Source organism: Carassius auratus, chromosome 5, assembly GCF_003368295.1.
Source record: "Carassius auratus strain Wakin chromosome 5, ASM336829v1, whole genome shotgun sequence".
NCBI classification, from domain to species: Eukaryota; Metazoa; Chordata; class Actinopteri; order Cypriniformes; family Cyprinidae; genus Carassius; species Carassius auratus.
In genome coordinates, this window is record NC_039247.1 from 22,372,385 (window position 1) to 22,391,692 (window position 19,308).

The window sequence follows — 19,308 nt, forward strand, 5'->3', positions numbered from 1 at the left end:
ACATTTACGATATTAAAAGCAATCACAAACCCCTAGTGACAGGCATTCCAAAGTAGTTGTGTACATTCTGTTGAGCATTTACCATTGAGATGAATGGTAATGCTAATTTATGACTCATAATTAGGAAAAATTTATATTATAATTGAATAATATTAGCATGCTACATGCTAAATTTAGGGTTGAGAGTTAAAGAGTTAAGGGTAGAGTTAAACTGTTTTTCTTATCACAGATGAATAATGTGAGGATGATGATGCAGTATAACCAACTTCCTGTAGTGAGCTTATAAGGAAGAGCGAGAGGAAGCTCATAATGACTCAAGAGTTCACAGTTTCAGCTGTTATTAATGCATGTTCTCAAGCAATACAAAAAGGCGAATCATTTTGTACTGGCCACTGCTAATTTCAGAAAGGATTACACGGTCCTTACTTTTCAACAAAATATAACATTTTATTTAAAATAAAATGCATAAACATTTTCTTTTTCAGATGAGGGTGAGGCAGATCCAAATCTTTCTGGTTTGAGGCAGAGTAGAATGTGTTAATGCTATCACTGTGAAACCAGTCATGTTTAGGCATTGAGTCGTTGAGAGGATGTAGAAGCTAAATATCAGGCAGCTTCATCATATCCTCTCAACATTTTTCTGGTCTCAGCTAGAGTCTTAAAATAAATCAAAAGCATTTCAACAAAACAGAACATTAAAAAGTGGCACAGCAGTCCAGATTAGTTCCTTAAATGCATCATTTGAAGACATGAAACTAAGAACAGGGAACTTAAATGAAAGCTGTTTGTGCAAGCAATTGGCTTCTGCTCTCTTGAACATAATCGCATACACACACCCACCCACAAATATGTAAGTGCTCCTATTATAGCACCAGTACCAGTAGCCACTTCTACTATGTTGTCTGGAAAACACAGACATTCACAGGGAGAAGGTGAATGAGAGGGGAAACATAGAGAAGAGGAAGAGATTTAAGAGATGCCACGAAGATTAAAGATTATTGAAATAGAGATAAATCTCCCTGAAGCCATTAGCAGTGTTTTTAAACAGTAGAGCATTAGCCCCACCGGGGCAGCATTTACTTACAGACTGAAGTCTATTAACAGTGTGATCACAAGGGTATCACACCATTCCCAGAGTCCCAGCTAAATCACAGTAAGCAGCTTTCAGCTTCTATGACGCTATTGTTGTTCCCTATGTGTAAATGACTACTGACTGTACCCACAATCATGTTGTGTTGTAACCCATTTAAAAAAAGAAGTGTTGTAACCTGCTGAAAAAGCCCTTTTATGGGAGTTGAAAGTTCGACTGCCTGTAAATTGCAACTGGACAAATTCTGTTTTAACTACAGTAGGCCTATGTGATCTGTTGTCAAGACAATAAAATACATTTTAATCTAACCCATAGAAATTATGATGACACAATGCAGTGTATAGTTTAGGCCTTTAGTCAGTGGTTCTTATCCTGGGGTCTGGAGTCCACTAGGGGGTCTCAGAGAACTTTCAAGGAGTCCACGTTAACTTTCAATTATTGAAGCTACTATATTATTATCAATAATATTAAAGGAGTCATATGATGCGATTTCACTTTTTCCTTTCTCTTTGGAGTGTTAAAAGCTCTTGGTGCACAAAGAAGATCTGTAAAGTTCCAAAGACTAAAGTCTCAAATTCAAAGAGATATTCTTTATCAAAGTTAAGATTCTGCCACGGCCCCTAAAACGGCTCATTCAAACACGCCCTCACATGTCTACATCACAGTGTGGAAATATTTGCATAATGCCACCCCAATGTTCATACAAAGAAAGAAGTTCTGTTTTCAGTAACCTCAGCTAGTGTTGAAGCAGCCGTGTCAGGGAGATGCTGTGTGTATCTAGCAGTGTTGTAGTCGAGTCACCAACTGTCGAGTCCAAGTCGAGTCTCGAGTCTCAGTGTTCGAGTCCGAGTCCAAGTCCGAGTCACCAAAGAAGAGTCCGAGTCGAGTCCAAGTCGAGTCACCATTACCAGAGATCGAGTTCGAGTCGAGTCTCGAGTCCCTTATTGGAATTTTTTTTTTTTTTTTTTTGAGGAAACAATAGCAACCAACTGAGTTGGTAGGCATTGAAGTCCATTATATGAAGAAAACATAATTAAATGTTTTCCTTAAAAAACTTAATTTAAGAAAAAACGGCATAGATATACTGGATGGCATTGGGAGGAGTAAATGATTAGGAAATGTTCATTTTTTGTGTGAACTAATCCTTTAACACTGTCTGTATTACAGAAATACACTAGGCGAAAAAAAGAAACGTGCATATTACAATGATTGTGTGTGTGTTTTTGTGTGTGTGTCTGAGAGAGAGAGAGAAAGAGAGAGCGCGTTTGTGTGTGAGTGATCACTCACACACAAACGCTCTCTCATGCTCATCGACGAGTGATTTAGCGTGAGTGCGTTTGTATGTGTTCAAGTGAATGTGTGTCTGTGTGTAACGCTCATGTTCGTTATTTCCAATGTAGGCACGCGGTATGCACGCTCATAATGGAAGCATCCAGGCACGTTCGCAACGCACAACGAGTTAAAACATCTCAACTTTTCAGAATGCCACAAGCGCACCGCGGGTCATGTGACAAGAACTAACCAATCAGCTTCATCCTTTCCCGCAAGTGCCCGAGCGCTTTGGAAAAAAAGTAAAGTGAGTGACGTCAGTGAGTGTGTTGTCAAGCAAAGAGAGCGAGCGGTAGCAGTGTCTGATCCCGGCCGGTCTTGGGCACGAAACATTTTTTTATAATATTTTTTGTCAAAAACAACGTGATGAATGCTCAAATCCGAGTCCGAGTCCAAGTACGAGTCATCAGTCCATGAGTCCAAGTCGAGTCACGAGTCCAGAGAATGGAGTCTCGAGTCAGACTCGAGTCCAAAGAATAGTGACTCGAGTCGGACTCGAGTCAGAGTCCAGGACTCGAGTACTCCATCACTGGTATCTAGGGAAAAGCAAAACACTTTTTGGCCTGCCGAAAGTAGATGCATTTAGGAATCTTTAAGATTACTTAAAACAGAACAGCAAAGCATTTTATGGATGACCGTTTTGTGAACCTAGGAGAGGAGGTAATTCTGACTTTGCTACGAAAATCTGGTACTTCTGAATCAGTTACTGTACGTATGTTTTGTTATTTTAGGCTGCACTAAACCTTGTTCATTTAAGTGTTACGTCTGTTGTTTACATTTACATTTTGTGGGATTTATATATATTTATATTAAATTTTCATTTTATTTAGATTTTAATAAATATTCATGCATAATGTTAATTTAATTTCACCAATTTTCTGAATGTCTTTCATTTATTGTAATTACATGTATTATATCAGCCTCATATCAGCCAATCAGCCAGATTGATTTCTCAATATCGGCATTGCATCGGCCATTTAAAACCCAATCAGTCGACCACTAGACTGACAGTTTTATTAAACCAATCATAGCTAATAATATTATACTTATTTTGCAGCACTGTAAATAAAGTTCTTACGTGCTTTATGTTGTGAGATCTTCAGCATTACTAAAAGAGTGGAAGAAATCAAATGTGAGCACAGTTGTTCTGGGAATATCCTGGCCTAATGTCTGGACAACCTAATGGAGCTCCTCTGTGTGACAGTTCAGAACCTGTGAGTGTACAGGAGAAGAGTGCCATGACAAAGCTTTCCAAATCTTGCTTTATTTATATACATTTTGCGTTTTTGTGGTTGGCCACTCATATAAGCCATAACTTACCAAGACTATTGAGCAAAAGGGCAGAGACCGCAATAAGGGTGGAAGAAAGGAAAGAGAGCTAGAGAAGCAGGGAATTTCAAACTGCATTAAAGACTGTCTTTGTGTCTTTGTTTTAGTTTCAAAGTAAAAAGGCAGCAGTTTGCGGTCATCAGTAAAATGGAAGCTATGAGTAGCCACGTCTCAGCGTCTATCTTTTGAGAATTTACTAATGAGCAAGACATTTAAAGAGAGCTTTATGAGCCGCCAAATCCAGTTTTACACCCAAGAAAGAGATTTCAAACATGATTAAGGCCAGATGCCGCATACTTGCATCCGAGGATCACACAAGGAAAATTAACTCTGCTTTTAAATGGTGTCAGACAGACCACATAATTATATTGCTGCAATGTCTTCTAAACAGCCTCAATGAGGTGGATGGAAAGTAAGGCAAGTGGGGAAAAATGCTCCAATCAGCCAAACTTGAACCACGATCAAGTATAAATCAAGAAAGACATTTTGCTGTTTATTCAACTTTTTATATATATATGTGTGAGTGTGTTTCATGTTGAATGTGCCTGTATCTGCATAATTACTGTTTGAGTGCAAATCAGCTCGCTATTACGGTGTAATAATGGCTTTCAATGTGAATGCAATCAATATGAATAGACTGTGATTTATTGACTTTATGGCACATTTATATGATAACCATCTCTATAACTGGCCATCAGCACGAGCACATCAACAAGTGATAATTGCCTATATGAACAGAAATAATTGTAAATACTGCATTTCTAGCAATCTCAGGATGTTCTGTAATTGGCATACAAAGTTAAATATTTTTTATTTTTCTTACTCAAATTATTCTTATTGTATCTTTCTATTTCTCAAATAAATCACTTATATGATGTCTAAGTTTGTCTATTGTTTCAATACAGTTGGTAAATATTTTTTATATTTTGGGGGTGGGGGGGGACTGGACATAGTCTCAGACAAAATGGTTGTAGAAATCTAATTTTTCATAGTATCTTCTTCAGATTTGAAATAGAAACTCATGAGACATTTGACTTTCAACCCATTACTTTTCTAGATTGCTCCAGGACTGATTTCATGTAATTTATATATATATATATATATATATATATATATATATATATATATTTTTTTTTTTTTTTTTTTTTTTAAATCAGTGTGGTAAAAAAAATTCAAGGCACTTCAGTGTCTATTACGGATGCACCGGTTGACCGGCCATTAATCGGCAATTGGACGGTTTTTGGTCTTTTTTTTGGCAGATTTTTTCGGAAGTGTGTCCACGTGCACATACTACATTGTAATCGTTGCTATCATGTCATTTGTGTGGAAGTATTTCGAAATCTGTGCGCAGGACATGGGCAGCCGTTCAGCACTGTAAATGCAGAGCTTCATGTCTGAGGCACAGATAGCAGGAAGCGAACTGCCGTTGGTGCACTGGCGCACAAATAAAAGCCCCTTTTCTGCGCGCACCAAAGCTGTAACAGTCCGCGGCCTGAACACGAGTAGACCGTGAAGAGATGTACAGCTCAACTTTTCTCATGTGTTGGATGAGAATCTCTTTTTTTTTTTGGTAAATTAGAACTTGCATACACGTTTGAAAAGACAGAATTAAACGTCAGTTCTGCATTAGGATGATTATTTTTATTTTACCTTAAAATTACATTGACTTAATTTGATTTAAAAATCACCTGCTGAAGCACACTGAAAAAAAGTGTTTCATTCATTCAATTAAAAATTTTTAGGGTAATGATTCACATCTATATTTTTTTACTTGAGACAATACATTATTTATTTTTCATTGGCTCAAGAAAAAAATATATAGATGTGAATAATTGGCCTATTTTTTTTTTTTCATTGGATGAATGAAACACTTTGCATCTTCGTTTTATTCGCATCAACATTATTTGATTTTAACATTTTGGAATAATGTATTTATATAGCATACTTTTATAAGTATTACTTGCATGTCTTACTGGTAAAGACATTTTTTTTATTTTATTTTTTTAAAACCAAATTTAAAAACTAAAACAAATACTGAATGCTAATTAAGATACATCTTATTGAATGTGTGTTGATTGTATTGTTTGGATTGTAGAACTAAAGTATGCAGTTATTGCCTTTAATTTCACATGGTTACAGTAAATGTTTTAATTTAAGGGCCAGTTCTATGTAGTTTCAAAATCAGTAATTCAATGTAGTCAATTCAAAAACAAAAGTTAAATGCTGATGTCTGTACCATCTATGTTTGTATTGAATGTAGTCTACTTACTGTGCAGTTTCTGCTTTTAATTTCAGATGGCTACGGTTATTGTTTTCAATAGCCAAAAGCCAGTTTGGCCTATTAAATACCAAATAAACATCTTGTTTATGCACACTTTCCTTCTTTCTTGTTTTTTGCTTAAAGATAAAAAAATCATAAATCTGTATCGGAATCGGCCATGAAAAATCATGATCGTGCATCCTATAGTGTCTATAACTTTTCATATTTTTGAGCATTATCAAATCTGGTTGATAAAAAGTACAGCCCAAAGGGTCTTCTTTCCAAAGACACCAACATTTTGTGTGTAACACACTGAAGTAAGGAACTGTTACAGTTTTAAGTTAGGTAGGGCACTTTCAGCTGTGAGTCACATAATGGGGGTGCTGGCTAACAGGAGCATAACATTCAAGACCAAGCTCATAATAGCAGTCAGTTCCTTCCTTTACCACATAGAAACTGCTGTAAATAATTGCAGTGAGCAGTCACATGCTAAAGCAACAGAACATACAGTATAGTGTAACAGTGTTAATAATGCAGAGGACTGGGTTAGGCCTACAGCCAATACAGACAGCCACTCTGATTTCACCACCTGTTCTGCGATAGGAAGAAAAATTGAGACAGAAAGTAGGGCTGCAGCTGACTGAATTGCTCTTTTCTAAATTTGACCACAAACAGAGCTGTAAGAATTAACCCAATATAGCTAACTGAACAGAAAATCGTATAACTGATGGGGACTTGAATTAAATAATTGAAAGTGCAGATCATAACATACCAAAGCGGCTGGACTGGCAGGAAAAGGGCCTTAGCTTTTTTTATGTGCTCTATTGTTTTGACTTGCTACTGAAAACACACTGTACCCCTAATTTTATATCCTTCCCTAACAATGTCTAAATTTCAGAAATGCTTAATGCACAAACTTTCATCAAAGTGAAGCCATGAATAATAACACTCATATCCCAATGGCAACATGGTTTTATTTACTCATTTACTTATTTACATTTTTGAAGCCACTGCTTGAATTCCTTCATCAAAGCAATTGTGATCCTTTTCATACAGATGCTGCAAATCTACAGCATCAAAGGCAAATAAATCAAATCAAGGGTAGACGAACCAAGCCCATAGTAAATATCAGCTGTCCACATTCAATCTCTATTAGCCAATGAACAGCAAGGCCAACTCCTACATACTGGTATACAATAGCTTCCTTTGCAATAATAACATGCTACAATCCATCAACAGAAGACGGAGGCATGTGTAGTAGGGACATCTATTCATGTCTTTCAAATCACCCAAGACAACAAGACACCTACGCAATGGACAGACAAGGGTCTCTATTTATGTACTACTCTATGACATGTGGCTAGTCTGCTAAAACACATGGAGATTATTGTTATGTCTCAGTCCACATACTTTCTGCCCTCAATCAGATGCAATATTAGAATTATTCCATCTCAAGTCAAGGTACATTAAAAAAGTAGTCAAATGTGCCCAAATGGTATACTTTTTCTGGAAACTTTACATAGTGTGTATCTGTGCTTGTCTTTTCAGCAAATGCCCACAACTAGGGATGCAACAATTATAGATTTTGTTGGTATGATTAATGTCTTAGAAATAATCACGGTTTTACGATTATGACGATTACTATGCATTTATTAATTTAACAAAATTATTAAAGTATAAAATCACATGGAAACTCTTTAGATATTAAAATGTTATTTATTGCTGACTTTTGAAACAGAAATAACACAGTAACCAATACAGCACAAAATAATAATAAAAACAAACAAAAGTCAATTTCTCCAGTTGGAATTAAAAAGGTGACTTCTGCTCTGTAAACATATATGTCAGTATCTACCTCCTGAAAATAGATCACAGCTCAGGCAGAGAACTGGAAACAGAAAAAAAATCTTGCTGGTTTTTGACTCATGAATAATACTTTAAAAGGTATAATGAATAAAAATGCATCAACTGTTACATACATATTCATTTTAATAATTTATACGATTATCTATGTGGCCTGAGAAAATCGTGTCTATTTATTTTGGTTTGTGAGATTGGAGATCATGCTGGGCACACATACAAACATTCAGGAGGAACTTGTTGTACCCCACGACTTTTATTAATAAAATAGCTTAGATTACATAATATTCATTAGCAACAATTTTTGCTGTCGTACTAGTTCGCATGCGATTTTTTTCAATCGTGTGGAAATCGCGTATTCTCGCATGGTCGCGGCTCGTATCATTTGCCATGAATTACGAGCCGAGCAGAGTGGCTTACGAGCACTTCCCGACCTCCCGATCATTTTTAAACATGTCTAAAGAGTTCGTGAGCTATCGGTTTGAATTCGTGCCATTTGTGCGGTTGAACGAGCCGATTTGTTGATTTATCTGAAGTTATCTGAAGACGTAACGGTATTCTAAACTGTATATCCCCATACACTACTTCTATCCATCACGAAAAATGCATGTTTAAAATTTCTATTAAACACCGTATAGTATTTTTTAAAGCCATTTGGTTTACGAGAGCACAGTAATTGTCCTCATAAACCATGTTTACATTTTAATACCCATTTCAGATATTTATAAACCATATAGGCCTACAAGAACACACACACAGGGTAACCAAACGTCCCGGTTTCCTATTACTGAAAAATAACCTGTACGTGTAGGAAACAGTCAAGGCTTGTATCAATATTTTATTTGCAGTTATGAGAGAGGGAGAGCAGTTATATTAGGCGCGTTCCCCTTGAGGCACCGCTGCACGCACAGAATGATCACCTGTATGACATCAAAGTACCGCGAGAGCGATTCGAATGCATTGGATATGTGTGCTCTCATATCGCTCTCACGGTAATGTCATACAGTGATCCTTCTGTGCGTGCAGCGCTGCTTCAAGTCGAGCGCGTCTATCAACTTCGTGCGATTGCTTCTTGAATTCGCAGGTTGTAAAATTGTGTCGTATATCATGTCGTCCGTACGATTTTCAGATAAACTCACTCGTGCCGTGTGCGTTGACATACGATCTTCCGACCATCCGAATTCGCACCGTGTATGCCCGCCTTAAGTAATTAAACACACATTTGTAGGGGGACGCCCTGATGCAGGTTCACACACACACAAACACACTTCTCTCTCTCTCTCTTTTTTGACTATTTAATCTCTGTCTGATCCGAAGCAGGCAGAATGCTCCATAGCTTCATGTCAGTCTTGCCTTGAAGTTGTGCATTAGAATAGTTTAAAGCTGTGTATTCGCTCTTTAGCAGTAGTTTTTACGGCAATATTTAAGATAAATGTCATTCTTGGTGTACCCAAAATAATCTCGGTGGAAATAAAGGGTCGTTGTTTGGTTTCCACTGTCATAGTTAATCTAGTGTGTGTAGTAGCCTGTGTCTCTGATAAGCACAGCATTTTAAGCTGGTGCAAAGCTAGTGTTACTTTGTTTTCGTTCTGCGCAAGTTGCAACTGTTTCGTTCCATGCAACAGAAACACTTGGTGTAGTGGAGCCTTTACGATTAATTGACCGTTTAAAGCACGGTTAATCGTGAAACTGGTAAATTGCTGCATCCCTACCCACGACAAGCCCTTGTGCTAGCAGACACAAAGAAAAAGAGCATGTCTATATCGTCTGCCACTTTAAAAGCTTGAACTTTTTAAAGTCTGGTGGATTCTGATTGGTCAATGTTTTTATAGTTTTTTCAGTTGTGTCACATTCCTGTTGACATAAGTCATATTTACTGTATAGTGCACTGTAAACATATGTGAATTGGGAAGTACCCTAATACCCTGCTGAGTCCTGTACCCATGAGGTGGGTCACATTTAGACACTCCAATCTCAAAAACTCCCATAAATGTCACATGAATAAACTTAGTACGAGATAAATCCATCATATTTTAACATGCCTTCAACAGAGTTTCACTTCACTGTCAACCGCTACCAAAACCAAGGTGCTTTTCATTTTTACTGCTGATTTGACATAACCAGTTAACCACAAGTCCTGCTCTGCAAGTCTGGACAACATCTGCATCTCATTTGAACAGCTGTGGTTTCACTCCCCTTTATTTAAACTCACCTTTAACTGAAGGCTTGCATTCAACTTCAAAACTCTGCAAACTGTGTCTGAGAAAGGAAAACTTTTTAGTGGCAAGGTAAGATATGACAAACAACAGATGTGCCTTGATTTTCTGAGCCAATGGCTGTATTCCAGCCTCACAGCTGATTAGACAGCAGACACGTGCCAAGTAGGAGGGGTTACAGTGCTTTTTATTTTCGACAAGCACAAACTAGTTGGCGGGTGGCCTTATACTAAATTTAAATGTGGCTCACAGAAAAGGATAGCACTTAGCCGAGACAAAAATTTATCATGAAAACATAGTTGTATGACTTGTATTCAAAGCTCTATTTAAAATGTGCCGAAATTTGGCCACATTTTTTAAATTAGAATATTTACATGTATTCAAACATTTATTGATTTAGTATTTAGGGATTTAAAGGGATAGTTCACCCAAATAGCAAAATTATGTCTTTAATAACTTACCCTCATGTTGTTCCAAACCCGAAAGATCTCCTTTTATCTTTGGAATACAGTTTAAGATATTTTAGATTTAGTCAGAGAGCTCTCAGTCTAGTGCTGCAACGACTCGTCGACGTCATCGATTACGTCGATTACAAAAATACGTTGACGTGCGTGAAATGCGTCGACGCCTCACACTGTTTGTTTACATCTCACGTAATGGCATACTGGGAATGGAGAAAGTTGCATTCTATCACAAAAACAGAGACCACTGTTATTAAAAGTATGGGAATAATTTAAACAGAGGACAAATAAAATGGCCCTTTGTTCCCTTCACAAAACCGATATGGTGGACCATGGCAGCACAACTGCGATGCGCGAGCACCTCAAAGGAAAACATCTTGGCGCTCTCCTGTGTTACAGTTTAACTGGTTACCGTGTGATCTGGTGACAAACTACCTGGTTCAGGTCTGATATTATCGCGCTTGCGGCATTCTAGAAAGTTGAGATGTTTGAACTCGATGCGTTGCGGACGCGCCTGGAAAAAATGACCGCGTCGCTTACATTATGAGCGCGCTTATCGCGCACCTACATTGGAAATAACGAACTTGAGTGCGCAAAAGACATGAAATGTAAATGGCCCCTTAAAAATGAGCCTGTCGCGAGACAACAGTCACAAACCACCGAGCTACCCAGAATCAGCTCCAGATCTCTGGAAACCATGCTAAACCATAGCAGAACCCTGACTACAGTTTATGGTTTGTGATGCTACAGAAAATTTCATGACATCTCAGACAACTGTAAATTTATGGCTACTGTGGTCGAATTATAAACGCTATCATAAACTCATATTTACCATAGTAAAATAATTTTCTAGGTTGAAATATTATATTAGAAGTTGTACTTATATTTTTTTTGTAAAGTTATACAAAGAATTCATTAGCTAATTAAAAAAAAGAACATTAGATTAATTATTTATTGTAATACAAATAATCGTTAGATTAGCCGACTAATCGGAAAAGTAATCGTTAGATTAGTCGACAGAAAAAATAATCGTTAGTTGCAGCTCTATCTCAGTCCCTCCATTGAAGCTGTGTGAACGGTATACTGTCCATGTCCAGAAAGGTAAGAAAAACATCAAAAATACATTTTGTTCCAAAAATAGCAAAAACCACGACTTTATTCAGCATTGGAGATATCATCAGGAAACATGGTGTTAGCTTTCACTGTTATGCTGATGATACTCAGCTCTATATTTCTTCACGGCCCGGTGAAACACATCAATTTGAAAAACTAATGGAATGCATAGTCGATATAAAAAATTGGATGACGAGTAATTTCTTACCGCTAAATTCAGAGAAAACAGAGGTGTTAATTATAGGGCCTAAAAACTCTGCTTGTAATAACCTAGAACACTGTCTAAGACTTGATGGTTGCTCTGTCAATTCTTCGTCATCAGTTAGGAACCTAGGTGTGCTACTTGATCGCAATCTTTCCTTAGAAAGGCACGTTTCTAGCATTTGTAAAACTGCATTTTTCCATCTCAAAAATATATCTAAATTACGGCCTATGCTCTCAATGTCAAATGCAGAAATGTTAATCCATGGATTTATGACTTCAAGGTTAGACTATTGTAATGCTTTATTGGGTGGTTGTTCTACACGCTTAGCTAGTCCAAAATGCAGCAGCAAGAGTTCTTACTAGAACCAGGAAGTATGACCATATTAGCCCGGTCTTGTCCACACTGCACTGGCTCCCTATCAAACATCGTATAGATTTTAAAATATTGCTTATTACTTATAAAGCCCTGAATAGTTTAGCACCTCAGTATTTGAATGAGCTCCTTTTACATTATACTCCTCTACGTCTGCTACGTTCTCAAAACTCAGGCAATTTGATAATACCTAGAATATCAAAATCAACTGCGGGCGGCAGATCCTTTTCCTATTTGGCACCTAAACTCTGGAATAACCTACCTAACATTGTTCGGGAGGCAGACACACTCTTGCAGTTTAAATCTAGATTAAAGACCCATCTCTTTAACCTGGCATACACATAACATACTAATATGCTTTTAATATCCAAATCTGTTAAAGGATTTTTAGGCTGCATTAATTAGGTAAACCGGAACCGGAAACAGTTCACATAACATGTACCTTCTACATCATTAGAAGAATGGCATCTACGCTAATATTTGTCTGTTTCTCTCTTGTTCCGAGGTCACCGTGGCCACCAGATCCAGTCTGTATCCAGATCAGAGGGTCACTGCAGTCACCCGGATCCAGTACGTATCCAGATTATTTTCGTTAAGATGTTAATTTTGAATATACCTGCATTCCGGTATATTTAATTACTCAGCGTTCGGAACGAACGTTATGCTGTGTTGTAAAGCCGCGTTTACAATGTTGCACTTCTAAGCAGCGACTGTGAAGCGTGGTGAGGGTAAACTCAGCAGTGATCTGGTGTTACGTTATAACGCCTGTTTCACACACAGTCCGTCTGCAGTAGTGCTGCAACAACACGTCGACGTCATCGATTACGTCGACTACAAAAATAAGTCGACGTGCGTGAAATGCGTCGACGCGTCACACTGTTTGTTTACATCTCGCGAAAACATCTTGGCGCTCTCCGGTGTTATGGGCCTTTCACACAGGACGCTTTTTAGGCTGGCCTCAGCCAGTCGGTTATATAAAGTATCAAGGTGAAAGTCATCATAGCTTGCTTAGAATAGACCCAGCTCCCAACCCAACTTTGAGAATAGATTAACGGCGATATTTTTTTTATCGCCCGATAAGAGTCTCACGTTAACGCAGCACGTTAACGGCGATAATTGCCCACCACTAATATATATATATATATAGAGACAGAGATAAATAAAAAGATAGTAACAAGAAATATGGCAACGATTCCTATTTCAGAGAGAGCGCGTGCAGACGAGGAGTTAGCTACTGAGCTTGCTTGGTGGCGTAAAAGTAAACGAGACGCAACACAACTGCGTTGCGACAGGTTTAGCCTGTCTAGTGTCTATACAGGAAATTTGAACTCTGTGACAGTACCTCACAGACCGGACGGGGGATTTATCAAGTCGTATTGTGCTGCATCCAGTGTAGCATCACTGATTATAACGAGTATTTTGTGATATAGTAAAAAGTGACAGAAGCAGCAGTTGTGAGTGAGTGGCCATCCCCGCCCCTAAGTAAAATAATCTGAATACATTAAACTGGAAAAAAATTATTGCCTTCGTTAACAAGCAAATTTTGACACTAATATATATATATAATTTTTTTTTTTTTTTTTAACACCACGCCACCCGCAGTTGTTGGTCCATGACTTTCGCGGTGGTAAAAATCAGCCACCGTCACAGCCCTAGTCCTGTGTGAATGCACAATGAGTCCGTGCTGCGGTCTGCATTGCTGCCAGATTATGTCTGAAACAGACATATAGCCAAAAAGAGGAGCCTGTTCTGTTGTTTGGAGGTTTTTTGGTTTCCAAAAATCTGACGTCGACCAAACATCCAGTTTAAGTGCTGTCGGGCTAAAATTGTCGCCAAAGGCGGCGACACGAACAATTTGCTCCAGCACCTTAGCCGCATGCATGTCTTGGAATATCAACCAGCAGAAAATGCATTGTACACCTGATTACGCATGAAAAAAATAGTCATAAACCAGAAAACCGGTAAAATTTTGAACAAAAACGTGATGTACATTTTTAGTCAAACCGCCCAGCACTAGCTTTATAGGGCATTCAGTTGTATTACAGTATGTGACAGTAGAAGAGAGAGTAGAACAGATTGGAAGTGCCAAAACTTGTCTGAATGCAAACCCGGTGCAATGACGTCATAAAAATGCCAATTACTATGTGACATCACCTGCTGCCACAAAATACTGTGAAAAACACTGATTTCGGAAAGTAACACTTAAAGTGTGTTATGTGATGATGACGAGTGTCATTCAAAGTACTTTCATGATCCCGCTGATGGTCTGTATCATCTCAATGACTGACCTCTGCCCTAGATGCACAATGCACACACACAGAGGATTAGTTGTCCACGTAAGTGAAGTAACATCTGTAGAGCACATGGGAGCAATACATGTGTGTGTTGGCCCTTAAAGTGCCAAGTCATAAGCTTTGAATTACAAATCAGGACATGAAGTTATCATTTCCAACCAAATCCTTCTCTTGTGCTGTAGGATAACTGTCCCACAATGCCCTCTGATTTAGCATGGGCTTATAAACATAATCCCCAAATCACTGCACAATGATAAGGTTACTGCGAGATCTAGTGAGAATCATTCAAATTCTGCACAGAAATCTCTGTTATAAACAGCGATGACATACGTTAGTAAACCTGAAGTGGTAACGCTAACTGTAACCATGGTGTTGTGGTAGAAATAGTCAAATGCATTGTATCATTCATTTCTGGGTTTGTACAACCTTTTGAGAGAGAAATTCAAGCACTTTTCAATGATTTTCAAGCATTTCACACTATTTCCATTACTTTAATGCTCTAAGATGATCCAGTTTGAATGTTGTTTTAAATGTGATACAACACAAAATATATCTGTGGTAAACAAACACATGTAAAATTTTAAGAATACATCAAATCACAATTATAACTAAAATAAATAAATGTATTATTAAAAATAATAAACAAAAAAAATAACATGATGAAATATTATTAGTAACTGCACTTATCAATGCAAAAGACCATCTGTAGAACTTAGTGCCACTGCTCTCAAATGTTGGTCTGAAGACAAATTATTTGAAAACCTTGTGTACTTTCTGTATTTTGATAGATTAAATAATTGTGGTTTTAATTGTTTCATTATATCCAATTATTAAGCTAAAACTCATCTGCACATGTGCTCCTTGGGAAAAAGGTAAGTGTCAAGCCCTGACTTATCTATTGTTTATTCATGTTTACTTTGTTATAAGTAAAGCAAAGCAGCTGATTACCACAGCACAGACTAAAAGACTGATTCTTTGACTTAATATTTGGTATTGGTTCATCAAAATGAGAATAGATTAAAATTGAGAAACTGATATTGACAGTTGTGTGGGAATATATTTGCTGGAATTATTATAATTGTTTGCAATACACATGCTGAATTTCAGGCCTGGGAAGCTCACAATAATGAAGGTACAAAGGTTTATTATTAAAACATTCAGCCTAATATCACAAACAAGGCACAAGACAGAAAGGGGATAATAGTTTCTCTTGTCATAACTCAGAAAATGACAGAACGCTCATGGGTAAAACAACCAAGATTTCCTTATTATGGTGTTGTATAAAACATAAACATACTTATTAAAAGAAACATTTTCTTGAAAATGAAAGATCCCTGAGAGATTGTTGATGAACTGTATGTCAAACTGCTCATGCAGTATTCACAGCAGACTTCATTTTTCTCAGAGATCTGTAGTCCCTATAGAGCACAACTTCCTGGACGTGTGGTGTCAAAGCACTGGATGAGTAAACACTCCACAGCTCACACTATGGTTTCTAACTTCTGAAACAAGAACCTCATATGACCAAGACACTCAATGAAGTCAGGAGGATTCACATGCATAACTCAGTCATAACATTTCCATGAATGCTGTGTTGTGTTTACAAAGTATATGGACACTTGAATCACACTTTAAACGTCTGCAAATACCAAACTAAGAAATATCCTCAGAAATGTAGAAAATGGGAAAATATAATATTTATATAATAAATGTTCTGATATTACAATTATATTCTTATTACAATGCTTTATTGGGGTTTACTGTTTGAAGCCAATACACACATAGGTGTGCATTAGAGCCTTTAATTACCGTTCTACTAGTGTTGTCAAAACTCCCGGTACTTCGGTACCAAGTCGGTACAAAAAAAAAAAAATTTAAATATTACAGGACTAGTTTTTTGTTTGTTTTGTACCGGTGGTACGGAGTACACATTCAATCAGAAAAGTTTGCAGGTGCGCTCTCTTCATAAAAGCACTGAGACATGACGACATAAAAAGGAGGAAACACACCAAACTAACAAAACACTTTAAAGACAGACGCCTAGATCAAATGAAAGAGTTCATGCAGGTAAGTTTCATAGTGTTTCCCATTGATTGGGAAATATCAAAACTGACCGCCACAAACAAATGACTTTGACTTCGTTGAATAAACATAAAATGTTCATGTGTCAAAGTCGAAACACGGTGTGGTGTTTTGATATCACTGTATTTCAGAAGCAAACTGAGTGTCTTCAGAAAATGATGGATGTCATTTTCATTTCATCTTCCCTGTAATGCCTGAGCAGCGATTGTTATTGCAGGGCTTATCTGATTACAGCCGTTACCGGGGAAACCTCTCTCGTTCTCTACAAGCGCCTCCTGCTGGCAGAGAATGAATTTGCATATATATGTGTCACAAATAGACTGCAAGGCTGTGGGAAACACCAGTTCTGTTATGAATATTATAAAATAATTTAATTTGAATGTTGGGTTTAAATGAATGCTGTTATTAGAGTAGTTAGCATAAGCACGGCTAATGGTAATAAAATGAGAATTAGAATTAAGTTTCTTTATTAACTATTTAATGCTCCTGTAATTTATATTAGGGTAAAAAAAAAAAAAAAACAGGAGGACATGATGATATTTACTATTGTTACACGCCAGAGGCTTTTAAATAAACTAAGATATGCATGTTAGAGATGTACAAATGGCTATTAATTGTTTGTGTCATTTTAGGCAGAAAATCAGTTCTGGGCTTTTTTTTTCTTTCTTTTTTTAGCTAACTTAGTTGTTATTCTTGGCTTTAAATTTAAAAGCCCTTTAAAATTAAATATGTACACAATTTGGATTAAATGAAAGTATGGTAAAAAAAAATTATTAGCATGTTTTTGTCTTTTGCTTTGGTACCAAAATTGGTACAGAGAACTGTGCATTTTCCCTGGTATTGGTACCGAATACTGAATTTTTGGTACCGTGTTCTACATTAATGCGCTGTTTACTGACACACACACATTGGCCTGTTGCAATAATCAATATATCGACTTAGCACGCAATATATGTACATGACCTCAATCATTTTTGGTGATGCAATATATCGCCCTTTATATTTACTTAAAAATTATGTCACCATGTTTTGTACGTTCCACTTTTGTAGCTTCTCGTACATAACGTTGTGTAGTCATGAAGTGACTTAAAAAAATGCTTCTACAATAAAAAAAAAAGTTTTAACTGCAGATATGGTCTTTGATTATTCTGATTATTATATGAAGGTATTTGATTATTCGATACTTAATTTCCATGATCTCAATATTCTTTCACATTACATTTGGAAGTATATAGGTCTTCTTGCATTATTATGCTGTTACATTATGATTATTTATTCAGTGGCATAAAATGGTCTTTAAAATTACAATAATATCGTTTAGCACAATGATTTATGGGGCAATATATCGCACAACAAAAAGTTGTTATCGTGACAGACCTACGCACACATACACATCAGATATCGCGCAGCTCACACATCCATGAGCAAAAAAAACTTGTCAATGGTGCCCCACAACTTTTTTTAATAACAGTTTAAATACTGAATCGCTACATTATAATTTCAAGCAACAAGAGGATAAAATCGCCGTTTTTAAAGTAAACTCACTCTAAAAAAGAGAAACGCACAGATGAGCATACATGCAACTTTCATCTCTCTCTCTCTGTCTCTAGAGAACATCTGACGCTGAGACTAGAATGAATATATCTAAGCAACTGAGTGGTCCATAAAAAGACACAACTGTATGACGTGATACTACGTCCCAAAACTTGCCTACTCTTCTACTACACACTCAGAAGTGCATACTTTTTCTTCACCAAAAGAGTACATACTTTAGGGGGCGTAGTAATACTGAAGATCTTGATTAGCTGGTTCAGGTGTGTTTAATTATGATTGTAGTTAAACTCTGCAGGATAGTTGCCCTCCAGGAGCAGGATTTGACACCAATGGTCTATCATCATTTGCTTGCAGATGCCACGTGGTTTGATATTTTGTATCAACTGCAGTAAAAGTCACACAGTATGTGTGATTTTAAGTAGCTCTTTGGGCCACTGTATTACATGCCTCATTTGTTGATTCACTACATGCTACAAAGTTTTTTAAGTTATATCTAGAAGACTACAGCAATATAATACAAATCTTTGTGAATAATAATCATCAATGAACATAAAAAGAAGACTTACAGATAAAAAATAAAAATAAAAACCTGTAGAAGACATTTTTAGGGGGTGATATTCAATACAGCAATCAGTTCAATCAGGTCACACAAACAACACAAATGATAACTAAAGCCCTATTCGGACGGGACTAGTTTCACAGGGGGTCGTTAGAGAAATCTGCATTTCACAGAGGTACTCTGTGATTTTAATCCCGCCCGAATCTGCCACGTCTGTGTTTTTCTCACACAACCTCTGTGATAATTCCAGAGCAAATTACCTACCGTTTTTCAGCAAACTCAGTGATCCTCTGAGAAAACTAATCCCGTCCGAATGCGAATGTCTGTGATATTTTATTTCACAACGCGTTTCCTTGTGTGTTTTGGCCAACATGAATTACCGTAGATGCTCTACCACGCGGATGTTTGATATATTTGCTTAGCGGCAAATAGATATTAATAAAAAAATAATACAAATAATAAAATCAAGAGCAAGATCGCGTAAACCGTTAATACCGGCTATTGTAATATCAGCATCAGCTAAGATTACTCACGTTCATTTATGTACTCAGTTACATAATGTTTTAATTACATTTAATAAAAAA

At 37.0% G+C, this 19,308-nt stretch overlaps 1 protein-coding gene across 4 annotated transcripts in view; it reads right to left on the minus strand.

Annotated features, from left to right (window-relative positions):
• The window catches only part of LOC113081387 (cytospin-B-like), a 108,645-nt gene that overhangs the window by 77,727 nt on the left and 11,610 nt on the right, over positions 1 to 19,308 (minus strand). Inside the window, exon 1 of one of the 4 annotated variants that reach the window (XM_026253508.1) lies at positions 10,081 to 10,190. The exons of the other annotated variants lie outside the window; for them this stretch is intronic. The gene's annotated coding sequence lies outside the window, so the exon portion shown is untranslated. Of the gene's footprint in view, positions 1 to 10,080; positions 10,191 to 19,308 lie in introns of those variants that run through there. 4 annotated transcript variants of the gene reach the window in all.